Here is a 23,761-nt window from a genome sequence, read left to right on the forward strand (position 1 = left end):
ATGTGTAATCAAGCACTGACTTCTCAAGGGTAACTTATCATTTAAAATATATAAGCTAAAATGAAGTGATGTACAGAAAAAAAGTATTTGAAGGAATATTTGAAGATAGCTTAACACATTTCTGTACAATCACAAATACTGGCAATGATAATCAAGTTAATATAGACACAAAAATAATTCTTTTGCAATCTTGACATTCTTCAGGGTCTTTTCTCTTTAAAGGAAACAATTACGGTGACTTAAAGAAATTTGCTGGTCAATTAGTAGTTTTATGTTCTGAGATGCTTGGTTTATTTCTGGCTGAAGCCTGTGAACACTTTTTTAATAGTTGTTTTGCTCGTGTCTTTTTAATAGGTAAATGAAACATACTACATGAAATAATTGCCAGTGAAGTAATTATCATTTGAAATTTCTGCTCCCCCACAAGGATTCAGGATGTTGGTCTGGTTTGGTTTAGTTTCATGCATTCAGTGTACTCTGACCTGTTCTTTGTGAAGGTTGAGTTTTTACTGTGGGAGTAGAAAAGCATTCATTTGACAACGAAATATCCTGTAAGCTAGAAATATTTTTTCTTCAGTATTTCTCAGATTATATACAACACAGCTTTTTAAAGAGTTTATTAAATTTGAGATTAACTTTTTTTTTTTAATTGCAATTGGGAAAATTGAGTGGGATAAAAGAAACATTCTTAATGTATAAGTGTGTGTGTGTGTATAAATATTTATGTATATATATAAAAATATATATAAGAACTTTACCTTGATAAAAGTTCCCTTGGGGAGACTATAAATTGTTCATGGTTTGGAGTTATTTTTTCTTGTGTCTGTTTAGCTTATATTTATATGTTTGCATATGTTCTCACTTCCCTGTCCTAAAAAGGCAATATATAATTCTAAATGTTCACTGCTTGTTTTTTGCAATTCGTAGGAAACTTAAGCTTTAGTAAAATACTTTTTTTCTCCATATTCATTAACTTATGGTAAGTCTCAGCATTTCAGCAGTTTGTCAAAGTAAGCAGAATGACGTTCATAACTTGCTAACCAAATCGAAAGTCAAACGGTGGTGACATTTCTTGTGCAATTCCCTGAAAAGTTTGTTCATTTCTTCAGATAGCAACCTTAGGAATACAGATATTATTAATCTTTTGCTGCCATCTTGTGGCAAGAGGATAATTACAGAGACCAGGCGGTACTCTTCTAGAGCTCACTGTTTCTATGCCTACCAGTAAAATATTTTGCTTTGGTGATAGGTAAGCATGTATGAATTTTTATAGTGACTCTAAAATGGCAAACCAATTCATGCACAGGACAAAGTTCTCTTTTGTTGCTTCTTTTAAAATATCTTTTCAAGAGTATTAATATAAATATTGATTTGAGAAATCTCACAAAATTTGACTATAATTACCATATAGAAATATGCATTACAGACTAAAAATCTTAGATCTCTGTAGAACACTTAAATACTTAATTAGTTCAAGGCAATTGTTAATAATTTTTTATTGTATTAGTGCATTAGATATCTGTAGAATACTTTAATACTTGGTTAGCTCAAGGTAATATTCACTTCAATATCCTGCAGTGCTTAACAGAAAGCCAAGATCTGGGCTAGCATTCTTGTTTTTCATTTTATGTCCTGATTCCGGGTTGGGAAAATTCATACCAACCTGCATCCAAAAAAAACCCAAACAACAGTAACAGCACGGGAATGCTGTTTATTTTCCTGATATTTTCATTGGGATTCAGCAAGATGAGTGATTTTGGTTTTGAACTAAATGAATACTAGTTTAACACCTGGAATTTTGAAGATAATGCTTGTAGATGTCTGCAATTAGTACAGATCACATTCTCGCTCAATTTCCTAAGCAGTTTTCTATGTGATAAGTAAGCAAGCAAATATGAATTATCTCTGACTTCCAGTCATGCTGAAAGTTTCTAGATGCAAAAATATTACTCCCTGTGAATAGCTGGAAAGAAAATCAGGATGTCAGTTCTACTTTTATTTAAACCAGTGGTTCTCAATCTTTCAGAAGTAAAGATTATTTTATTCTTTTTTGTTGTTGATGTTTTGAAAGACTATTATTATAGTTTGGTCCAAATAACATGCAAATACCTTGTAGTCATTCAAGATTAATTGCACATCATAACTTTATGAATTATTATAATACCTTTTTTTTTTCCAGACAAGGGGTTTGAAAGTATATAAAGATTAAACGTGCTTGTACCTCAGGGCTAGAAAACAAATTGACATTTTGAATTTCAGTCCAGTATTATAGCCACAAAACAAAACAAAAAAAACCCCAATATTTTTGATAGTATGTCATCCCAGCTGAAGAATGAAATACTGTCAATCAAAACGAGCACCAAATGAGAACACTGTTCAACATCTCATCTTTGAAATGGAAGTAGTATTCCATTGGACATTCTTGCAATGTCAGATACTTCCATCATTTTTTGTACACATGGCCAATACTGCTTCGTTGTGTATTATATGCTTTCTAAACTTATAAACAAATAAAAATATAATAAGGATATTAATATAAGATATGTTTTCTACAAATTCTATGGTATATATTGAAATGTTAGTCGCTAGAATATGATTTTTAATACGCAATCACTAGCTGAGGTACGGTTATATGCTGCACCAGTTCATAAATGTGGCAAATCAGTCAACAGCTGAAGAGTTCCTTTTGGATGTTAGAGATTGTGTATTTCCTCTGCTTAGAGTTAACTGGGTTTGCTAGAGGTAAAACTCCTTAGGCTGTGAGCAGGAATGCAGCCAAGAATCACAGCATTAATATAAAAAGATACAGAATTTCAATAGTTTTGTACATGTATGTGACTATGTTAGAATTTTTCCTCCTGATCCCAGTAAAATTATCTTGATAATTAACACACTTGAATGCTTCTCTGACTTTCTGTATCTTTTGGTGCCTTCTATAGTACACATCACCTACAAGATTAAAGTGTTAGGTGAATTAACTAAAGAGAGAATTTCAATTGCTCATACAAGTGAATTCACATGGTGTGAATTCCCTTACAAGGAAGACAAACCTAAATATGAGTCATAGTCTTTTTGATAGAAAGGCATGAAGCTTAAGACCAGACTCTAAATAATATATGCTAACAATAACTACCTTGAAATAGAAAATATCATTTCTACCTTTTGCAATCTATATAAAATCAGTTTCTGTATTTTATTATTTGCTTTCTAGGCTAGGATAGAGTTAGTTTTCTTCCTAGTAGCTGGTATAGTACTGTGTTTTGGATTTAGAATGAAAATAATGTTGTTAACACACTGATTTTTTTTTTTTTTTTTTTTTTTTTTTTTTTTTTTTTCCTGAGTAATGCTTACACTAAGTAAAGAACTTTTCACCTTCTCATATTCTGCCAGCAAGAAGACTGGAGGTACACAAGAAGCTGGGAAGGGACACAGACAGGACAGCTGACTCATACTGGTCACAGGGATATTCCATACCATATGATGTCATGCTTAGCATATAAACTGTGAGACGTCTGCGAGGGGTAGTGATCTCTACTTGGGGACTGACTGGGCATCAGTTGGTGGGGTGTTGAGCGGTTGCGCCACTTGTTTTTCTTAGATTTTGTTTCTACCTTTTCATTGTTTACCTTTTAATTGATAATAATAACAATCACTACTATTTATTTCAATCATTACACTGTTCTTATCTCAACCTATGAGTTTTCTTACTTTTACCTTCTGATTTTCTCCCTCATCCCTCTGGGGAGGGGGAGAAAGAGCCAGTGGCTTTGTAGTGCTTAGTTGCCAGTTGGATTAAACTATGACAGAGACATTTTCTGTAACTACAATTTCTAGGCCTGGTAGAATTTACATTTTCTTACATCAAAACATATAGTCGGCATTTAGTCATTAAGGAGTGTTTTCTGTCATTTCAAAGTAACGTGAATGATCTGTAGAAACGAAATCTTAAAAAGCTATCTATAAAGTTATTTACCAAAATTGCATCTTCTTAACATCTTATTCTGGATAAATACACATTTTTAATGCATGACATTGTAATTTTCATGCAGTTATATTTAATGAAATGTGAGGACAGAATATTTTAAAGAATATTTGAGAGAGGAAAAGTGGAATTCTGTTAAATATATCAAAGTTTGGGGTTTTTTTTATTTAGTTTCTGAGGTTTTTTAAATGTATTTACTTATAAAAGCTGCAGGTAAGGCAGGCAGCATGCTTCACCTAAAACATGGAGTGAGATAGGCAACAAATCAAGCACAGATACAGAAAGATGGTGTGGCATGTCTTAATTTACCAAAGAGAACATCTCCAATGACAAGTGGTTGTGTTTATGCAGTGCAAAAAGCAGGAATATAACTGTGGTAAGTCAGTGGATGTTGCAGAGGAGAGAAAGTGTTGTAAGGGTTGCATTTCTTAATTCACATGAGAATGCACTTGATCAGCCGTCAAAAAATTAAGAAAGAGGCCATATGCAAGAGAAGAGTGATATTTAATGATAGAAGAAATAGTGGTTTGGCCAAGGATGAGGTTCACATGAGATTGAGAGAATTTACAGACAGTGTTATGTGGATAAGAAGGATGTAAAATAAATTTAAGGGACAAAAAGAGAACGTAAATCGTTAGGAAAGTGTCTTGGAAAGATGAAATAATCCGAAGTATCAATGTCTCCGTTGAAGTTAAAAAGGCAAGAAAAAATATGGTAAATTGAAGTGATTATTCCTATTTGTGGAGCTTCAAGGGTGAAAAGAAAACAGAAGTAGTTAACGCATTTGTGGTTATAGTCAGGGACATGTGGAAATATGTATAGTACCATTTCAGAATATGTTTTTGAAAGAAGGAACTGCTAGAATTTCTTCATCTCGGTTACCAAATCTCTTGTATGCCCTTTCTGCAAATCACACCTGTTGAATAGTAGATTTTTATCTTTCGATCCCAGTGTGATTAATTTAGTTAGATTTTTAGGTAGGTAAGTAAATATATTATTTATGCTGGAAACTGTTAAATCCTGTATATAAAGGAGAGACTGAAAAGTGTCTGTCACAGAACTTGTCTAGGTGATCAAAAGGAAAAAAAAAATGTTTTTTGAAACTGTTTCTGGGGTTAGTCTGTCAGCTAAGATTGATTGCTGATCTGTGGAACTTGTATATTTAGTGTGTTCTTCTCCTGACTGTCAAAATTATTTATGTCTAGTGTGACTACCTGCTAGTCTAAGCAACACGCACCTAGGCTGTGGCAATGAAAGAAGAAAATTCATCTTGTTGTTCAACTGCAGTGATGTATAACTAACTGACATGTTTTAAGGCCTGAATGCCTAGAGAAATTCTAAACAAGATATAAAGGTCATAAAAGAACAGGATCCCAACAACCATGGGTGCTGGTCTTACATACAAGACATAGGTGTACCATCTTTTCAGACAGCAGCAGAAACAATCTAAAGGAGTCTGTTGCTACAAATTTATCCTTCAGAGATTACAGTTTTTAGGGCAAACCAGGAAGTGCTATTTAAAGTGAAAAGAGAACTGCTAAAATAAGAGTAGTGACACTGATATTTCAGATTATGTACTTTTTGGCTTTAGGTTAGAAGATCTTCCCAAACTGAACTTAATTGTTTTCTCATTAAGATGAACAGAGGAAGCCTATGTACAACTTAGCTGCAAATGAAGCACTTTTTTTCCTTCCCTACCTTTTGCAGTAAAGAAGTAATTTAAAATGTCTGCAAGGTATGAATATACAAATAAGGCAAAAATTGAAATTCTGCTTTGGTGGACTCATGTAATGAAGTCTATATGCTTCAGAAATAAAACTGTATATTCCACAAATAGGTTTATACCCATGCCCTTTGATGTAGAGCAAACTGCGAAACACTCTCATTGACATAGCTGTCACTTCTGAGTATTGTAAAGACAATCCAGGAAATGAAAGACAAAAGAAATTGTAGCTCCTTAAAAATGTGAGAAAAAAAACTTCTTCCTTAACACATTTCAAAACATTATTTTTTTTTACCTGATTTAAAATTAATTTGGCAATAGCCTTGCAATGTCTTGTGTAGGAAAGAAAATTTTTCATAGATACTAAAACCTTGTGTCTCTAGAACTGTCTCTCTCCAACAGCATTCAATCAAGTTCTCAGTCACGGGAAAAAAAAAAAAAATCTTCAGTGATCTTATGGTAGTCTTAGACCAGGCTACAGCTCTTTTCTAGCTCCTCAGAGTTTGTGACAGGTGATTTACATGAGAAAGGAATTGTAACAACGATCAGCTTTCCTGCTTTCTCTTTGTTAGTCCACATTACTATCCACTAGCACTCTGTTTTTGCACTTTGAAAAGACCATACTAGTGTCTTTCTTGCTCCTCATTAAAAAAAAAAAAAAAAAAAAACCCGAAGGAGACTTAAATAAAAGATAATTTACATTGCCTCTTTCTGTGTGTTTTAGTACTTTCTCTGAAAGACATTTTGGTTAACAGCAGCAGTCAGGTGTTCTTGTCAATTAGCCCATGCTTGAAATATTGTGTACTTGTTCATGCATAAGAGCCCTGCATTTGAAGAACCAGAAGATGTAGGGCTGGTCAGCACTGCAAAAGCTCCTCATTGTCAGTGGATTTCTGATACCCTCTTCCTAATTAGATGGAAAGAGCTTGCCTGCAGGGAGGATTAAAAGACACCTCTTACTATGTATTTTGATTTTGGAGGATGTATGAAATGGCAGAAGTTTCAGACCCACTCAAGGATGGAAGTTTGTTGTTAAACTAACGTGCTTTTGCGCATGGGAGACCTCAGCTTTTTACAAATGACTTAAGCTTGTGTTTAGTTTCCATTACTGTTGACAGGATTTGATCATATATATAAATTGAAGCACATTTAAATTGGTCTAAAATCTGTGTAGATATGTACACACTCATGTGCTTTGGCCGACATAGTCCATAATCAAAGCCAGGCCTTGTTCTGAGACTTTAATTTCCTAGTAGAAAATAAGAATAAAATGGCTCTATATTTCTGAGATTAATTGGATGTTAATTGTCAGCCTTATCTGTCTTTGTCTCAGTTTGTGCCTAGCAGTACTGTGTTAGGACTACTAATTTTTTCAGACAATTTATTGGTTTCCACCTAGATTTTAATAAAAGAACAATTTTAATCTCTCATATAATTCTTAGAAGGCAGTGATTTTTTCATAACCTTTTAATGATCTCCAATAAGTATTTGTCAGGTAGTTGATTTAATTGATGTAAAGACCAAGATGAGCACTCTGCTTCAGTAATGAAATGCAGAGGACAGTTGGAATGAATTAATTATATATAGAATACATGTGATCAGAGCTTGTCCTGGAAGAGAAGTCCAAAATGAGAATCTATGCTGAGCTGATCATTCTGATTACCTAGGAAGTGCTTAATGCACTTTTGCTTCAGAGTACATTAAGCAGAAATTTTTACATCCAAAGAAATATACAGAATTATTTATTTAATAAAATATCAACATACTATCTCACTAAAAAGGTTACAGTGTTGTAAGTCAAACACTGTCAAATATTTTAGAATTAATTTAGTAATCAAATTATGAGCTTTAATTTATGTGGGTTTTTAATACACAAATTTTACTCCTAAAATTTTTATGTTTGTTGTGTTGTCCTTTATGTGTTTCTGTTAACAATGTTCTGCAATGTTTTGGTCATATTTGTTACATCTTAATGTTGCCCAACTATTACTCAAAACTTGATCACCTGCTTTCTTTCTATGCTGTGCAGGCGCTGGTATTTTTGTGCTCCTTTTACGTCTCATTTTCTTTGTTTAGGACATACTTCTGTTCTTTGCTTCTCACATCATATATCCTCCCAACCACGAATGTTTGACTTTTGTCTGTATGATGTAATACAGCAAAATAAAAGTTGTTGGTTCTTGTGAACAAGACTAGGATTCACTGTGACAGGCTAAAAGGAGTCTGAAGTGCTCTGTGAGCAGTTTTATTATGTAGCTGAAACATAGAACTCTTTTTTTAAAAAAATGTGAATTCTAGCTGAGGGTATAAAATTTTTGTTACAGTGAATGACTAAGTCCTATGCTCTTCCTGGGATGTATCACCAGAACCCACAAAAATTGGTTAATCCTTGATAAACCTAATTTGAATAGCAATGTCCTGCAGAAACATGCCACGTAAGAGACAACATGGCACACTAGCAAGAAGCAACATTAAAAAATTGTTCAGACATAAACACTTGTCGTAGTTCAGCCCTGATCAGGACCAGACTGCGCAGTCTCTCTCCCGCTCCCCCCACCCTCCGAGAGAACAGGGGGAGATGATATAAGAAAAACGGCTCAAGGTTTGAGATAAGGACGGGGAGAAATCCTTAAAGTTACCGTCACGGGCAAAACAGACTTGACTTGGGGAAAACTATTCATTTATTTTCTAAAATTAGCAGGAGAATGAGACAGGGAACAAGATAACCTCCCCCCACCCCTCCCTCTTCCCGGGCTTAACATTATCTCTACTACCTTCCCCTCCCGAGCGGCACGGGGGGGGGAAAGGGAATGGGGGTCGCGGTCAGTTCATCACGCGTTGTTTTACGCCGCTGTATCATCGTCAGGGGAAGAACTCCTCGCATTCCTCCTCTGCTCCAGCGTGGGGTCCCTCCCACGGGCCACAGTCCTCCGTGAAACTGCTCCGGCGTGGGTCATCTCTTCCACGGGGTGCAGTCCCTCTAGAACAGCTGCCCCAGCGGGCCCTCCACGGGCCACAGCCTCCTTCAGGCCTCCACCTGCTCTGGCGTGGGGTCCTCCACGAGCTGCAGGTGGATCTCTGCCCCTCCGTGGACCTCCATGGGCTGCAGGGGGACAACCCGCTCCACCATGGTCTTCACCACGAGTTGCAGAGGAATCTTGGCCAGGAGCTGCATTACTCCTCCCCCTCCTTCTGAACTGACCTTGGCGTCTGCAGCCGTTCCTCACAACAGGCTGGCAGACGTCTCTCAGGATCCTTTTTACATCTTATTCACTTCTCATCTCCTCTCCACTTCTTGCAGCCGGGCCGGGCCGAGTTGGGCCCAGTCGGCTGCCCGGCGGGAGGCCAGAGGGTGAGGTCTGCAAGGCCCATGAGGCTCGCGCCTCCCCCTCTCTGCCCCCCGCTCAGCTGCTTCACATCTTCTCCTCCTCTTTTTCCTGTTTTCCCCTACTTAAATACGTTATCGCAGAGGCGTTATCACGGGACATTCTGCTACCAATTGGCTTGGCCTTGGCCAGCAGCGGGTCCGCCCTAGGCCCGGCCGAGTCCACTGAACAAAGGGGAGCGACTTCTAGCAGTTTCCTACAGAAGCTACCACCTTAGGCCCCCCCTCACTAACAAAACCAGAACAACACTCATGTGATAAGTCCTTTTACATCTGTCCATAAAAATAGACTGCCTCTAGGTATCAGTACACATATCCAGGTACTTATTAGATACTCTATGATAGTTTGCATATCCTTACAAATAGAGTTCTTTTCTTATGTTTCTTCAGTCTCTTACTCATTGGGTAGGCTGGACTGAGGTGAATTGTATGAGGTTTAACAAGGCTAAGTGCTGGATCCTGCTCTTCAGTCACAACAACCCCATGCAACGCTCCAGGCTTGGGGAAGAGTGGCTGGAATGCTGCCCGGGAGAAAAGGACTTGGGGGTGCTGGTAGACAGCCAGCTGAACATGAGCCAGCAGTGTGTCCAGGTGGCTAAGAAGGCCAACAGCATCCTGGCTTGTATCAGAAACAGTGTAGCCAGCAGGAGTAGGGAAGTGATCGTGCCCCTGCACTCAGCGCTGGTGAGCCCGCACCTCGAGTACTGTGTTCAGTTTTGGGCCCCTCAGTACAAGAAGGACGTTGAGTTGCTGGAGCATGTCCAGAGAAGGGCAATGAAGGGGGTGATGTGCTTGGAGAACAAGTCTTACGAGGAGTGGCATATGAAGCATATGAAGATTATTTAGTGAAATATAAAATAATTAATAATTCTATAACCAATGGTTTTTGCTTTGAATCTGTCATTCATTCTATCTCAGATTCATCTTGGGAACTTGTCCTACTAGTTGGGCTGCTTTACATGTAATCACTGAGGCCATTTCTTTGTAAAGACATCCTGATGAGACTTGGTTATTCTGTTCAAAATCCTTCCATCTGTCTTGAAGTCATATGCCGTAATACTTCCTTGTGGAAGGACTGAGAAAAAGTGTTTCTAGAGGAGAGGAGAACCAGGAACTCTCAGCTAATTACTGGGAGATGAGATACGTAGCTCAGGGTACACATAATGTATACAGGGGTAGGTGGTTCTCTAAAGATATGCAATTTTACCCATTTAACACTACACAGGAGTGAAAAACAAACAAACAAAAAAAAATCCTGCTGTAATATTTTGGGGTTTCCAGCATTAAGACCTGTGTAAAATGTCTAGTCTAGTTGCTTGGATTTTCTTCCTCTTTTGGAAGTATTTGTATGGAACTCTTTGTATGGAAATGTTGTGGTCTATTCAAGGCTGTCACAGATATAAGGCATTTATAAACTAAGTAGACAAGACTGGAGAAGGCTAGAAGGTGGGGAATAGCTCATAGAGGGTTGAAATAAGATGCCTAACTCACACTTCGAACTGCTTCAAGATTTAGGAATAGAAACTCTTTCTTTCCGATTCATCCCTGTCCACTGGCTATATATTGTATTAGCATGTTTAAGTAAAAAACCATGAAAATATATAATAAAGTAAATGTGAGACAAAGAAGATAAGTTCCTGGGATAATTCAAGGCTGATGAAGAGGTAGTTTATCAATTTAACGTAATGTTGGTTATTTATTTGTTTATGTATTTATTGGAATTCTTCTCTAAATTAGAAAATATTGATTTGTTTCCTCTGCTTATTCCCATCACAATCTTTTTGGAAAAATAACATTTTCTGTTTGTTGATAAATGGCATATCACATTAATGCTAAGTGTGATTTGAAATGGCTGAAATAGCTAAAAGAATGAAACATCATATTGGAGACAGGTCATCCTTAATAGCAATGTGATTACAGTTTTCATACTATTTTTCCTCTTCCAGGCAGAATTTTTTCTACATGCTTGGAATCATTCCATCTTCCTTTCCTTGAAGACACAGCGGGTATATAAGCATTAACTGTTGTGTGTTCAGGCCCTTCGGCTATATTTCTCGTTTCCAGTGATGTTAAAAGGTACTTTGGAAAATCCAGTAGTCTAAAGTGACAGCTCTTAAAAACCAAATGTAGGGTGAGCTACTATCAGCAAAATATGAGGAGGCATTTAGTTTTTTCAAATTACATTTAATCCCCAGAGGGCTGTGCAAACCAGCCCGAAAATATTACTTATTTTATGTTGACTCTATGTTAACAGAGTTTTTATTATTTTTTTATTTCACAAAGTAGGGTCTATATGATTAAGATTGGCTCAAAAAAAAAAAAAAAAAAAATCTCCTACTTTGTTCGGTTGGTGTGTGGAAGTACAAGATATCTGAAAGTATATCTAATATAATAGCCTTTTATTACTTTTTTTTCAGTGTAAATAAAATAAAGTTCAGGGTTGGGTTGGGCTTCTGGGTATAGCACTTACAAGATTACAGATGGGTAGAGGTGGAAAGGGAAGTTAATCTCCAAGACATTCTTAAGAGATGAATTGTACTATGTAAATGTGTACTAGTTCTGTCTGTAGATGTAATTATCATTAAAGTTACAATAAAAATTCATTCACTGGGCTGGTTTTGTGGGATTTTTCCCAGCTACAAATCACCTCAACCATTACATCTTGTCATATTCTGTAGACAGGGATAACAGATTATCTTGTCTCTTTTACAGAAGTCTTAAATATTTGAAAGGTGTAACTTGTTCTCCTCTCTCACATGCTTTTCTGTTATAACTTGGTGGCACCAGTTTGTTCATTTGTGCCAGAATAGTCATGACAATTCCTCTTTTACACTGACTTCTCCACAACCCTGTTAAGATGTGGTGTTCAAAATCAAATATATTGTTCTGGCCGAGCCCTTCCCATTGTTGCCTGAGTAGAGAAGATATCATTTATTTTCCTTATAGCTAGTAATCCTCTTAATATATCAGGGTTTTTTTTTTTTTTTTTTTTTTGAATCCAGATGATGCTGTTAAATGATATTCAGTGATCTGTTTGCCTCACTAGCATTAAGATGGCTGGCTCTTACTGATTTTTCTCTGTCCACAAGGCCTGATAATTATTCAATTATTGAAAGAATTTAGAGTGGAAAATACATTTTTTAAATAAAAAAAAAGACTAATTATTCTGAAATTGCTTCAGCCAATTCATGTTCTATATTAGCAGTAAATTAATTAGGCCCAGTGCTTTAAAAACCTGTAAATTGCAGTGGACAGCATGTGGTCCTTGAACATGCCCAATTGCCACACTCAGGTGCTTTTATTTTATCAACATATGAACATGTAGGTACTGGGTTGCTGAGTTGTCTGAATGTCTTGTCACTGAAATAAGACCTCCATAACTTAACATAAGTGGGTTGCCTTTGTCATAGCTGCACACCTTGTCCAGTGTTGTTCCATCTCCTTCAGACTGAGTTCACATTACTTCCCACCTAGGAATTGTTTATGGATTTTTCCATTGTCTTATGTCTCTTGGTTGCAAACTCAACTTGTTAGGCAGCTAATAGGATTGCAAAGGCTGGCCATTCTTGTCTAAGTTCTCCAATTAATCTTTACCTTTTTTTTTTTTTAGCTGTTTAATGTTGAGATAATAACATCTTGCTGCCAATACTAATTGTATTAGCAAATGCCCTAAATTTACTTTCAGAAATAGTGCTGCTGAGAAAAGACACAAACCTCAGCAGTTTGCATAAATAGAGCTTTTAAGGTAGAAAGTTTCCAATTTAATGGGAAAAGGTTGTGGAATAGGACTTGAAAAACACTGAGGAACAGAGGCTTTCAAAGGGCTTCCATCCAATTGCAGACCAGAAGAAGGGACACACATGCAGCATCTGTCAGGACTGAGGATGGAAACAACAGCAGCAATGCTGCTGCTGTGATCCAGTTGCTCTGTGACCTGACTTCCTGCTGAACTCATTGTCTGTCAGATGGTGTTTGACGTCTTACCTCACAAGGTGCCAGAAAGGTACAAACTTTTCAAAAGCATGAAAGTGACTTTATATCATATTCAGTGTATTGTCACTTTTTAAACACCTGTCTATCTTCTAGAGTTGACGTATTCAATCTGTGTTGGTTTTGTTTTTTTCTTTTCCCACCATCATATAGCTGTCTTTCTTAAAGAGATGCATTGAATAATGCGATGAAGACACTGCAAGTTGGCAGTTTTGTTCGTAGGCACAGGAGAAATTTAAACTGAGTTCTTTGATCTTCACTCTTATAACAGTTATTAGAGGTGATACATGTTTTACTTTATAATAGTGTTTAAAGGAGAGGGAGGAAATGATTGCTTGACGTTTTCTCAAAGTTTTACTAATGTGTACATGTATATTACAGCATTGTAATTCTGTGCTTCTCATGACTTAGGAGAAAATCTCCATAGTTCCTTTAAATATGGTAGTATACACTTTAAGTACATATCACATTGTATTCTGAGTTACACCAGTGAATATCTTCAGCAAGTCCACATCAGTTACTGAAGTAGCTGGCCTTTTATTGCTGTAACTGAGAACAATCTTTGATATTCTTGTAGTAACGTAAATATAACACATTCATTGACAGTAGATTCTTCTGCTAGCCAGTTTTTCTAAAAAAAAAAAAAAGTGAGCACTAGAGGTAAAATGAAAATGTAGGGAAAAGAAGGGATAGCTGCCAACATATCAAGGAAAATCTATATTCAAAGTATAGACTATAAGAAGTAACTCATGGATGACACTGGATGGAAATTGTAAAAATGAAGAGAGGATTCATAAGAAAAAATAATTGATGTAATGTATTACCATTTTGTTTATGCGACCTTTACAGTCTATTAAGAATCACTTTTACTTCCAGTTTGAAACCATTGGTTTTTTGGACCTTAGTGAACGGGTGTAGGACCTCAAGCAACCTTCCTCCTATGTTTATCTAAAGTCCTAATCTTCCTGTAACTGCTTACTTTACTGTAAATGAGAATAGGAAGCTTTACATTTTTAGCATTGCTTCTTCCCATGCTGACACTAGCACTGGGTCCATGCATTTTTCTTGGCAGGTGCAACAAATAATGTTTGTAGCAGTATGACACAGATTCAGCCTGACATAAGCCTTCCAGAAGGGAGAAGCAGAACCTAGGTGCTGTTCTGTAAAAATATCAAGGCAGACTGGATAAAATAGTAATCCTTTAGCTACTAGTTAAATCACAGTATGGTCTGAACGGAAATGAATTTGCTTCCCTGTGAGCGATTTAGATCACAGATGGTCAACATTGCCTATATTGAAAGATTCTAGAATTTTTTTTTTTTTTTTTGCAGAAAGTATCTGAATATATTGTATCAGTATGTGTAGTCTCGTATCTGTATATGTATCAGGAATAGCTGACTATTTCCTAGTCAGCTTTAAGATTATAGTGTTAGCAGAAGATATGAGATTCAGATTTTCCTGATGACTTTGCAACCTGAGAATGGTAAGGGGAGCCTGTTGCAAATAGTTCTGTGATCTCAGATAGTGCTTCCCTCGCTGCAAGTGATTTGAAGCAATCTGTTGGTAAAAATGTGCAGGTATCTGGTTCTTGTTATCTTGAAAGATTACCTTTATTTAAGATAGCTTTCTGTGGAAAAAAAAAAAAAAAAAAGGATGAATGCCATGGATTAATTCTGGTAGGCAGCTAAGCACCAGACAGCTGCTCCGTCACTCCTTCTGCAGTGAGATAGAGGAGAAGGGAAAGGACAAAAGTGAGAAAACTCATGAAGACAGTTTAACAGGGAAAGCAAAAGTTACTCTCACAAGCAAAGTAAAATAAGGAATTCATTCACTACTTCCCATGGGCAGGCAGATGTTCAGTCATTTCCAGGAAAGCATGGCTCCATCACATGTAACAGTTAGTTGGGAAGACAAATGCCATAACTTTAACTTTGAATGTCTCTCCTTCCTCCTCCTTTCTCCAGCTTTTATTGCTGAGCACAACATCATATGATGTGGGATATCCTTTTGGTCAGTTGGGCTCAGCTGTCTCAGCCACTTCCTCTCCCAATTTCTTGTGTACCCTCAACCTACTTGCTGGTTGGGCAGCATCAGAAACAGAAAAGCCTTGATGCTGTGTAAGCACTGCTCAGCAATGGTTAAATATCCAGGTTTTATCAACACTGTTTTGGTCATAAATCCAAAATGGAGCACCATATGAGCTACTCTGAAGAAAATTAACTCTATCCCATCCAAATTCAGTACAATGGGGAAATGAATTGAGGCATTCTGGTTTATTATTGTCATGCATTGCAAGTCTCAAAACATGTTTTCAGAATATGTTAGCACCATGGAAAGTATTCATGCAAACACTGATTTATACAGGGTTTTTTGTGTGGTTCCTAGAGATACTAATTGATGTTGCAAGCAGAAGGCAAGAGCAGTGAGAGATTGCCAGAATGTAGATTAGCAACCACTACAATGTAATATTCTGCCTGGCTTTGATTTTTCTTCCTCTGAGACCTTCCTGAATGGCATGACTACTGGGCAGCTGTCATTGTCTCTTATCTTTTTTTTTTAATGTGTGTGTTTCACCAGCTATGAAAATGTCTACAGTGTTGAATAATTTCAGTGAGAGAGGCTGTGAGAGATCCTATGACCTGGTGATCAGAACAGTCTTCTGGAGAGGAATGTCCTCTGTTAACATCTCTGCCTGATTAGCTGACATCTGTACTGAATTTTTAAATTGGAGTTAAATTTTGGAGTTAATAAAGTCACATTTTAGAGAGAAAATACACTGAGAAAAAAACCAAACCAAAACCACCTCTACCTTTAAAAAAAATTCTCCTTTCTTGCGTTAAGAATTTTTAAAGTTTGTATTTTACAATGTTTAACCCACATATAACACCTAGTGGGCTTGATGCCATGATATAGAAAAAAATGGGGGAAATGAAAAGAGAATTTAATACAATGGTAGGTAAAGATTTTTCTTTTTCTTTTTTTCTTTTTTTTTTTTTTTTTAATACACTGTGGCCAGCTCAATAAATTAAAAACTTAAATTCAAAACCTCAGATCCAGTAGACTTTTCTTAAGGATCTGTCTGTCATCTTTCCTCATTCAGGCTGTCTGCACAGACCACCAGAAAAATATCTAAGATGAATGCCAAGGTCTTGGAAATTTCCAAGACATTCTCTTGTTTTCTTTCTTTTACACCTCTTTTAAGAACAAGATTGTCCATAATTGCATAGTCTTATTCCAGGTTTCTTAAGTCCAATCATTTTGTCAGTTCACTTTCCAGTTCACTTTCCAGTTCACTGGAAGTGTCAGTTCACTTTCCAGTTATCCTAGAAGCTCTCTACTTCCCAAGCTAAAATAAGTAAATGAGCACAAAGATCAATATAGGATAACCATTCCTTTTAAATTGTACCATGAGTCAGAGTTACTTTCTTTCTTGCTACCTGATCCCTCTCCTTGCAAATGTTATTACTCTGGAATATCGTCATGCTGTTCACCATGGATGTTGCTACTTCAGAATTTGCTGCTAAGCAAAGTTTGGAGGTGGAAGAGGAGATAAAGAAACAAAGGGTTCTGATTATCTACAGTCTTTTTTTTTCCTTTCACTCTCTGCTTTATCCTGCTTGCCGATAGGTGCATTTTTAACTATTCTTTCTCCAAACACTGTTAACCACACTTAGACCTTCAGACTACAACCCCTCAAGCAGTAATTACAAACGGCTTCCTGAATTTGCCTCATATCTCACATCTGTTGAAGACGAGGCTTGCTCATGCTTACCCACACAACTTCACTCAATACTTCATCTGACACACAAGTTTCTTCATTTGGGGCAGCAAAGCAGATAGTTTTTGGTCACCTGTACATAGGAAGTATTTACTATTTCAATGATTTCCGTTTTCAGCAACTTTTTTTCTGGAGAACGATGTGTCTCCTGTATATCTCTTAATAGTTCTTTTTACATTGTATGATTCATTCTTCTATTATGTATTAGTCCTTGATACTTACATTTTAATAGGTTACCAACTTCATCTTTTCGTATGTAGTCTCACAAACTTTAATGACAGCCATCACCAAGTCTTAAATTAATTTTATTCATATTTGAAAGAAACATATAGACACTTCTTGGTCTGCACATTCTGTCTCACATAATAGTATAGAAAACTTTTGTAAAACATTTTTAGTCTTCCTATGGACTAAGGCAATTCTGCTTGTTAGTCCATTTTGTGGTTGCTTGTCAGTCCACACTCAATTATGTCAATGCTCTATTACTTGAGTCATACACCTACAATAATTTAAGTGTATTTATAGCTATTCAGAGAATAGCTTTATCCTACAGGTATGACCTTACTATTTTTTTTCTTGTCTACCGCACACACAGCCCTCATTGAGCAGCTGAATGATTTCGCTTGACTAGTAGAAAGTTTGGTCCTATTCATAAACTTGATGACCTCATCGAACAAGCTTGAAACAGGGTAAATAAGTACAGGATGCAGAATAGAAGCCTCTCAGAAGAGAATAAATGAAAGATCACATGTATTGTACCTTGAGACTTCAAAAGATGCAATTTGCCTCCTTGCTTGTCACATACTTGCTCTGCAATCTTAGGTGACCACTTTGTCTTTGCCTGACTTTCTTATTCATTCAGTCTAGAATAACAGACTAGAATAATAAAATGATATATCAATATTATGTTCTGTAGAGTAATAGAAAAGAGTATATTCCATCTCTGCATCTTGGATGAAACAGTAATGAATGCCACAAAGACTGCTAATGTTGCTGTCACTAGTGATCCAAGGACTTACAGATGCAGTATAGCTTTTTTAATAAAGTAAAAATATTTTCGTATTCTGTCTGGTTGTATTTGGAAAAAAAAATAAGGTGCTTGAAGCATAGAGGCTTTTTTAAAAATTTGTAATAGTAAAGTGGACTTAAAGACTAAACTGTTGAGGACAATTTTTCTGATTTTAATCAGATAGCTATCAGCTACATAAACTCTCTAAAGAAATACATATATATATTTGTCACCAATTAAACAGACTGGTATAAGAAGGGTGCTGAAGAGAAAAAAAAAGGTATTTAGCTCTCAAAGGAAAGAGAGAGTTAGGGAGGTTATAACTTGCAGACGTACAGGGGGTTAGAAGGGAAGGGAGAGAGATTATAAAGTTCAGTAAAATCAGAAACCCATTTAAGTCCATTTGGCTTCCAGCTGAGTTTTGAAGTTCTGCTCCAAGTTTATCTTTGAAAGGTGTTGTTGGTTTCTCTTGAAAATCAGGAGTGAAAGATCCGACATGGAATCACTGTTTTGAAAAAAATGTGTCTCCTGTGGCAGCTGGGTATAGCCTTTCACCAATTACCTGTACAAGTTCATTCCAGAGCAAAGTTGTTTCTGATTTCCACCCATGTATTTATCCAAAAAGCATACAGCATAGTGTGTGAAACATGCTACCTTATGCAAAAAAAAAAAACCCACCATTCAGTTATCTATTTCTCCAGAGGAGTGGGGGAGTTCCTCTTCACATTATTGAGGTGAGTATGTTCTTCAGCATGCTGATTTATTTTTTCCTGAAATAATACTTTTTAAGAATTTGTTTCATCAAGTAGTGTTCTACGTAAATGACATCTGGACGGGAAAAGTAGGCACTTCCTTATAGGGTTTCACCACAAATTCAGTAACTATCTTCAGACTATCTCTGTAATAGTCCCATATTACCATTTTCTCACATGCTATGGTCAACACACACAAAAAAATAACCATTAAACTACAGCGTGTAGAAAACCGGCCAGCCAGCATATACATGTCTGCATAACCAGCAACCATGAAAGACATAAAAAAAAAGTTGTACTATACAAACATGTTCCTTAATATCATCAGGTTTGCTCAGAGACTGTTTCTGAAATCCACAAGTTTGTATTTCTAGCTAAGCTTGCTAGTCCAATAGAATCTGCTGTGTTGACCTAATCTCTCTTATGTCAAAGACTGAGACAGTAACAGAGCTTGTATAAAGCATAGAACTATATATATATATATATTGCAGGAGGTATTCAGAACAGTCTTGATACAAGTGTGGAGCCCAGGGTCAGAATACACATAATTTCATTTGTCTGATCAGTGCCTACCTCTATGTTCTTATACAGCAGTGCCAGTATACATATAAAGGATGTTTACTGAGTGTGAAGAGCCTTCTGAGTGTCAGTAGAATTACAGTGCTGGTGGAGTTTTACAGTACACAGAAGCATTTTTAAGAGAAAATTTCCTTACCTCCTACGTTTCTAATTGACCCATGTCCATCATGCTCATATGTGATGCCTTATTGTAAGGGTGATGAGCTACTTAAGAGCAGATCTCTCTTTTCAAAACTAGTCAAGACACATCCATTTCATTACTGAGATAAGTGAAAAAGGTGATTTTTTTTTTAAATGATGTGAATTGGAGATCTTTATAGTTAATCCTGGTATAGGACTAATTTTGAAAAGTTGCCAGTTGCAGCCTGCTGTGTACTGTTTTAAAGCAAGGACTGTTTGTTAAAAAAATAAGTTGTGATCTTCTAATTAGCTCCTATCATCATCCATCCATCGTGCAACAGATAGTTTCACATTATACAGGCAATATAAAATTTTACACTGCCTAAAAGGAAGGCACAAAAGCACAAAAGGCTACAGATTATTATATAGTATACATATATGTGATATATTCTTAATAGGTTTCTTGTCATGAGTTAACATTTAAAACAACTTACAAACAAGTTAGAAATGAGGCTCTATAATTCCAACTCACTAATGGTTAAAAAATTATGATAATTTTGTCCAACAATAGCAAACCAGTATAATAAATTATATTACCACTCCCTACCTTTTTTTTTCTTTTTTCTTTTTTTTTTTTTTTTTTGTAATTTCAGATTATCCTGGCCCAACAAAATGCAGTCACCCCATAAAGGGACTTATATTTTGCTATATAAACTGAGAATAATAGAAAGAGGCACAGCAGGACTGTCTCATATGCTAAAATAATTATAAAGGAATTAAACACAAGGTGAAATTCCAAGCACTTTAAGAAATACTTATAGTAAAAAAATTTCAAATGCATTGCAAATACATTTTCTTGTCATTCAACATTTATTTTTTAATGCAAAATATAATATTTACAGACTTTGAGAATAATAAATTGCCTTTTTCATTACCTACACTCTTATTCCAATAAATGTGAGTGATAAAATCATACGCTTTAACAAACTTTCCTAAAATGTGATCCTCTTTTATATTTCTACTGTGAGCTTCCGTGAGTAATGGTTGTTTCCATTTCTTTCTGTCTACTAAGAATGAATGTAATCCTTTTGCTATCATTTAATTAGCAGGAATGGGACTATCTATGCTGCAGGCACAGGCACTAACACAAGTTTGAGGAGCCACTGTATAGACATCAATGAACACTTTATTAAATTACACACTTTTCTAAGCAGGCACGGCCTCTCAATGCCCCAATTCTTTATGCTTTAGTGAACTGCCTCCGCTTTCTGAAGTGGTAAGGTTTCAGCCTGAGCTGAAGATATAAACTCCTGATGAGATTATGGTGAGTTTTTAGATATTGGACACACTTCTCTGCTTATTCTGTTTCTCTAATAAGACTTGGAGTTTGCTGGCAGGTGAAAGCATTGGATAACAAAGACTAGAAGATTTAAAATTCCACCTGCCCTGAAGGAAAATAATGTATTTTTTTTGTAACTGTTCAGCATTATTCATTACAATTCACCCTGTTCAGGAAAACTCTTCAGTACAGGCAGAAAGAATATTAAGTACCCAGGTCTAGATATTCAATGATCTCTTAGTTTTAGCTCTTGGCAAGACCCAGAGAGAATTTTCTGATCTTTTCATTTCTGGAGAAATCATGGTCTGTCAAAAATGGACTGAAATGAGTACGAAAAAGAAAATGAGATTTTAAGAAAATCTCTTTAGTATACACTCCTGTGTCTAAATTACCATGTTATAGTGATGCGAATAGATGTACTTTCTCTAATAAATCACTGTTTTCCTCCTACTCTATACTTCTTTGGAGAAGAAAACAATCTGGAACTTCTTATTTCCTGCTTCCCATCAGAATGGGCCATTGTCTTCTTCACCATCAGTCGCTTCTCACATTCTCCTAGCATGCATGAAAAATATCAGAGCAGGTTTTTTTTTTTTTTTCAAGTGTGAGAGGTGTTTTTTAATTATTATTAAATAAACAAAGAAAGAAAGGAAAAAGAAACTATAATCAAATACTAAAAGCTATAACTAGGTTTGGTTTTTTTTCTTTTTAGTAAACGAAGTAGAGCACTACCTTATTTATAAAAGAAAAAAAACTATGCTAAGAATAGAATGTGGATTTTTTAAAAGGCAGCATTGCCATGGGCTAAACACAAAGAAGACAACCATTTAGGAAGGAGTACATGGGATGAATTTACAGTGGAGTAGGAAAAAGCTAAATTCACTGTCTGCCTGGAACAATATAGCAGACAATTGATAGATAAATGCAACTCCAAAATCTTATGGATGGAGACTCAGAGGACTGCCACAGACCTTATCTAAATGGGAGGGAACTGTGTGGCTAGGACTATATCATTTGATCTGGAAGAGCATGCTATGCTGACTGCTAAGCAAGAGAATTTAAATTGCTTTCAACCCACAATAGTTAATCTACAGCTGCTTTGAGATGAAATCAGATAAATGGAAAACAATAGGGTTAAGCTGGAACGAATAATACATATTCATATGTATGACCACTGGTAAGAGTGGCACCAGAGGTAGGAAGACATAATGAGGGAGAATAATGACATAGAAAAAGATGTGCTAGAATTCTACAGGATGGAGCTTGAAAAGATCTTGGGAAATCCTCTGGTCTCACACCAGCAGCAAGCAGCACATTTCTGAAAGTAGTTTGCTCGGACTATTCTTCCAAAGCTTCAATCATATCTCATTTTAGCTGAAAACTACCCCTGCAAATATATAGGAAATTTTTCTTCATGCTTAACCTAAATCATCATTGTTGTGATTGGAATCAATTGCTTCTACTATCTGTGGTACACATTGAGAATAATTTCTTACTTTCAAATAAGTTTCTTTTTCTGTAAACTGCAGTCTTACCACCTTCTTCATCTTCTTTTCTTCCTGTAGACTAGGCAAATAGGTATAGTTGTTCTTTCCTCAAAAATAACACTTTTTCCCTAAACATTTTGTTGCTAACCTGGTTTCAGATTGTTTACATGCTGATAATGTGATGTTCAAACCTGGACACAGCATTTGAAATGAGGCTGAGTGGAGAGGAAGGATTATTTCATACTTCTTCAGAATAATATTCCTGTTTACATATCTTCTTTCCTCTTTTTTTTTTTTTAAGATAAGTGATTAAAAAAAAATCTACCATATTGAGATTGTTTAGAACTGTTATATTCCTGTTCCTCCATTATTTTCTCCAGAACTGTGTCTAGGTAGTTTCTTCCTACGTTGTCCAGCCTATTGTGATCTTTCCATTTCTTTTTTTTAAATCATATCCTGTACATTTCAGATATTTTCTTTAATTTTGGGGGGACTACTTTGAATATTAATTTTGGGATTTGGGGGTGGGTGGTGTTTTTTTAAAAAAGAATTCTGGAGGTTTTTTTAATGTGCTCTAGAAATTTAATAAATTATCTCTTGAATTGTTCATCCAAATTATGTGGAAAAATACTGGGTAGCTATGAAGACCTGTGAAAGTTAACTCAGTATATATAATTGGATAGGAAAGAGTCATCTAGAAGGGAAAATAGGTTGCAGCAAGGAATGAAATATTATGAGGACCTCACAGGGTATAGAAATGATAAAGATTCAAACAACTTTCGCACATTCACAAGTCACCTACCACTTTGTTACTGCTGTATGCATAACTTGCCTCCCAAAATTTTAGGGACAAAGGTAAATTTAAATGTCTAAGTAGAGAATTATCATAATAGTCTACTACTCTCGATGTCTTGCTGTGAGAAAAAGTGAATTCACCATATACAGAGAGCTAAGAATTATTTTTAGGTATCCAAGTAATCTAATTAATACAGAAAAGCCTCACTAATAGATCAACCAAAATTGTTATGCGAGATAACTTACGAATATCTTCTGCCTTTTCTATTGCATTTTGTTCATCCTTTTAATGTCCCACTGTGTCTTAAGTCTAAAGGTTTCAGTCTTCCTTCAGAAAAACAAGGAAGGGTTGCAGTGAGGCATCTGGAGATCTTTACAGGAAGGAAGACAATGTTCCCCACAGCAGGAGAAGTGGGAGGAGTGTGATATTAATGCTTTCTTTTTCCTCAGGTTAATGCCCAGTTAGGGTATTTTAATCTATTTTTTGATTATGACATTTACTGAACTACCAGTGGAAGGCAGACTGAATCTTTAACCTTCCACTTTGAAATAAGTATAGTGCATGTTAGCTTATTTTTTTTTAATAACAATTCGGACTTGTACTATATAAATACGCCTAAAAATAAAACATGAGGTGTGTTTCTATCTAATCTCTCTGTTGCCTAAAATATCACTTAACTCTCGTAGCAGAAGTTATAATACTCAGTGTTTCCTTTTCCTTTGTTTCCCCTGCTTGTTTTTCAGTCTTTGTCCCTGTGAACTATGAAAATAATATGACAAACTCTCATTTGAGTGAAGTAGTTTTGACGATTGCAAAATATG

The 23,761-nt window shown here is 36.0% G+C and overlaps 1 protein-coding gene across 3 annotated transcripts in view; it reads left to right on the top strand.

The window, feature by feature from the left end:
- The window catches only part of CDH10 (cadherin 10), a 98,924-nt gene that overhangs the window by 12,728 nt on the left and 62,435 nt on the right, over positions 1–23,761 (top strand). Inside the window, exon 1 of one of the 3 annotated variants that reach the window (XM_086741964.1) lies at positions 22,484–22,536. The exons of the other annotated variants lie outside the window; for them this stretch is intronic. The gene's annotated coding sequence lies outside the window, so the exon portion shown is untranslated. Of the gene's footprint in view, positions 1–22,483; positions 22,537–23,761 lie in introns of those variants that run through there. 3 annotated transcript variants of the gene reach the window in all.

This window comes from Chlamydotis macqueenii, chromosome 2 (assembly GCF_036417535.1).
Source record: "Chlamydotis macqueenii isolate bChlMac1 chromosome 2, bChlMac1.mat, whole genome shotgun sequence".
Lineage (NCBI taxonomy): Eukaryota > Metazoa > Chordata > Aves > Otidiformes > Otididae > Chlamydotis > Chlamydotis macqueenii.